The 3883-nt window shown below is 38.7% G+C and overlaps 1 protein-coding gene across 1 annotated transcript in view; it reads left to right on the top strand.

Annotated features, from left to right (window-relative positions):
* adamts3 (ADAM metallopeptidase with thrombospondin type 1 motif, 3) overlaps positions 1-3883 on the top strand; it is a 170905-nt gene that overhangs the window by 116796 nt on the left and 50226 nt on the right. The gene's annotated exons all lie outside the window — the stretch shown is intronic.

Genomic DNA, 3883 nt, shown 5'->3' with positions numbered 1-3883 from the left:
ACACACACACACAAAATTCTGAAACAATTTATAGAATTCAATTTCAAGATTAAAGCATCGTAACGTATAAATAAAACAATCTTGAGGCCACCATTAAGCCTTTAAACTGAAGGACAGCTAAGACGAGGAAGGATCTTACATGCGTCCTAAGCTGAGGAGATCAATGGCTGCAGAGACAGACAAAAGACCTTTAAATGCTGTTAGTGAAGATTGTGCAGTGAATATATGTTTGTGGCTGTCACGGTTTTAGACAAGAAAAGGAGGACCTAAGAGCAGGAGATTGGTCCGGCAGGTTGGCAAAACAAAAAAGTGAACTTTAATAAACATTAAAGCTGAATCCAAAAACCCCAGAACACTAGAAACCCAATCAGACAGGCGGGAAAACACAAAAGGAAGAAAGTAAAACCAGACGTGACACATGAGAAGAACCTACAGGAAACTAAACAATACCCAGGATCATGAGAGAGGCTGATTTTGATCACAGATGTGTTTGCATTTCTTACTCTATAATGTGGTTTTTCTAACAGGTGCAACAGATCTAATTAGGTATTCTGGAGTTTCTAATAGTACATATCTCCATATCATCAACATGCCTGTTGACTGAGGATCAACTGTATCAGTGGCCCACATTTTACTGTCTGTGTGACTTTAGAGAAAGGGCCCTAAACTCACATTACTAGGGGACCACTGGCCAGGTCGATCTCTGCTAGGGAGGGCACGTGTAGCCTAACAATCACACTGAACTGCGATTTTGTTTCACTTCATTAATTTGGGGGTGCAACGCCTTTAAGAACGCCACTTTGAGAATTGTTATTTCAGTAAATTGGTTTATGGCAACATTTATATCTGCCTCAATCTAATCCACACTTTTTGTGTCTCCATATATCATGGATGCGTCTGCTAGCTTCCTGTGTACGAAGATGACGGCTCTGTGTTTATCTCATCTATATAGCTGTGATCAGTTGATTGTTTCTTCTCGGCTTTTTCTGTCAGGGCACTCATCATAACAGCCTTTAACTGCTGCATCACAATCACTTTTTGCTTGCTGAAATTAAGTTTGATACATGGACAGGCATCCCTCCTTTCGCTACTCCCTTTGTGTACCTAAAGTTTAAGTAATGCCGCTTGAGATTATAGAAGCCGCGGTAATCCCGCTGCAATTATTTCATATTTTGGCAAACGTTGCTTCTGAGTTGCTTCACTTTTTGTGGAGTCAACATGCATTAAATACGGACACACACATACGGACACAGCACCTCCTGTGGTTGGAGGATTTATTAATCCTAAAGTTATGAACAATGACTCAGACAGCAGTCACCCACACATTACACTGAGTTTAAAGCAGGGTTGGGTCATGAGTAAATAGTTGATCCTTTTGTTTTCAATACATTTTTATTGAGCAATTGTTTATGGGTCATGAAAAATCGTACGAGGTACAACTTTAATGAACTGTAAGTGATATATGGATTCAGTGGACAACATAGAGGTTATGAACCACACAACCTGAAACCGACTCCATTATTTTCTGTATCACAGCTCCTGAGGGTACCATAGCCATTTACAACATAACAGCCAGTGATTTGCAAGGGCTGAGCTGCAAGTGAAAAAACAGCCCTTTGTTAGTTAGTTTCTCTGGTGCAGTATTCAGTTGGAAAGTCTAGTGCAGCAAGAGAGGATTCGCACACAGAGAAAAAAAAAAAACAGAATTCTGGTTTTATTAAATCTTGTTTGATTTCAGTTTAAAGGCATCAGTTTAAAGGCCTCTAGTCTATATCCATGATGTTCCATTTGCGGGATTGCACCTGTAACGCAGGAAATTCTGCCGGATGCATGTCCATTCGCTGATGTCCGTTTTCCTTCTGCTCTCTTTTTGTTGGAATTTTTTAACTCCAGAGGATTTATGATTACTATGTTAAACTGCTACTCAGATCTCTTTTGGGAAAATTGAAACACCAACTAGACTATCTGTCCAATCTGAGTTTTTTTCTCGCATGACCAAAACAACTTCCTTCCCGAGGCAATTTTGCCGCAGCTCCGTGCGGAGCTTAGCGCCGCCCCGTGATGAAAGAAGTGCCAATAAACCAAAGCATGTTTCCCTCCCCCGCTGCACTGTGGAGGAAGGTCTGGCAATGCCAGACTATGCTTCAAACTAAATGAAAGCTTGTCAGTTCTAACAGCATCTGAATATCACTATTCTTGATAAAAGGTAAATATATGAAGAGAGGAATTGTCTACTCCTGAATGCCTAGAAGGCCTTAGTGAAAGGACTAAAAACTAAACACGAAAAAACTAAAAATTAATTTACGTAGGAAACCTAACCAATAAGGTTCAACTCACCCTATGATTTAGTATTGTAGAAAATGATTTATTTTAATGTCAAAGCATAACAAAGCAATATTGTTGAAAACAATACTTGAGCATGAAAAATGCATTCCTGGAAAGAGAATGTTTACTCACAAACCACTTACTAGCTTTTTTCCTGGAGCTTTCAACCACATCTCACAGTATTAATGACTCACTGTAGTCACTGAACTCCATCTGTAGATAGACCTTCTGAAATAGTCATCAAAAAAAGAAACCATGCACACTGAGTCAAGTATAAGTATAGTTTTCTTTTTCTTTCTTATTTCTTGACAAACAAAAATCCACATGTAAAGATGAGTCACAACTGCAGAAGTGCATTTAAAATGCCATGCATTTATATAAAATAACTGAATAGGAATTTGTGTTTGTGACACTGGAACGTACGCAGTATCGACGCCGCATCTGCTGACACGTGTTTATTGATTCAAAACACGACACTCATTCAGAGCAAGGACAGTACAGGATGTACAAAATTGTTCTGCAAAATGAACACACCAGCTTCCATGCACACCTTTTTTATGTTTTTGCTTTCCATCACTGTTCATCCAGGCTCTCTGATGTGTTGTAGGTTAGGGAACAACAAAGAGAAGCAGCTGAAAACTCGAATCATTTTAGCAACGTATGTCAGACACGTTGCTAAAATGATTTGAATTGAGGCAGCTATGGGAAAGAACAGAAAATGGCAAATGATGCATACTGATTGCTAAAGCTACATGCATTAAAACTTAGCTAACAAAGAAAAGTACCCACCTGTTTATAAACAACTTCATGTAGCTGTTTAAGGCAGTTGGATATTTATAACAGTTGCATTAATGGTCCCAAGTTTACGTAAACAAAGTCTGCTGAGTCCAATTAGTTCTCGACCCAGAGAATGTTTATTCTCTCAAACCCACAAGCTGCAGTAACATTACTCTTCGTAAATCAGTAGCCTACATGAACATCATAATTGGTTTGTACCATAGTTTCTTTAGTATCAGTTAAAATCTGTGAAGCATTTTTTTTCCATCAAAAAGCTGAACATCTAGCAATTGCTAGTACGTTTTCATTTATTTCAAAGTGGGCCAGTATTGATCTCAGTTATATATTCTGTTTTATAACATTTCCTCCCAAATCGTTCAAAGACATCACGGTCATTATCATGGTGCATTGGAGTGTAAACGTGTGTGAATGTTTATCTGATGACAGCGTATGTATTCAGTGTATGAATGTGTGTGAATGGTGAATGGTTCCTGTCCTATGTAAAGTGCTTTGAGTGGTCATTAAGGCTAGAAAAGCGCAATATAAATACAGGCCATTTACATTTACATTAACAGCAGATGGAGTTTACTCGTCTGTCAGAGCAATGGAGCTGTTGACATGCAAGCTCGGAAGTTGTAAGGTTTTCATCTACTGCACTTTCTGGACTTCTCTCCAAAAGAAGAAGAATAAATCCCTTTTTTAATCCCCAGGGGGGAATTAAAATTGTTCAATCTTGTTATGTTATTTTACTCACACGCAAACACACACACACACACACACA

Source organism: Etheostoma spectabile, chromosome 5, assembly GCF_008692095.1.
Source record: "Etheostoma spectabile isolate EspeVRDwgs_2016 chromosome 5, UIUC_Espe_1.0, whole genome shotgun sequence".
NCBI classification, from domain to species: Eukaryota; Metazoa; Chordata; class Actinopteri; order Perciformes; family Percidae; genus Etheostoma; species Etheostoma spectabile.
This window is presented reverse-complemented; position numbering and strand designations above follow the sequence as displayed.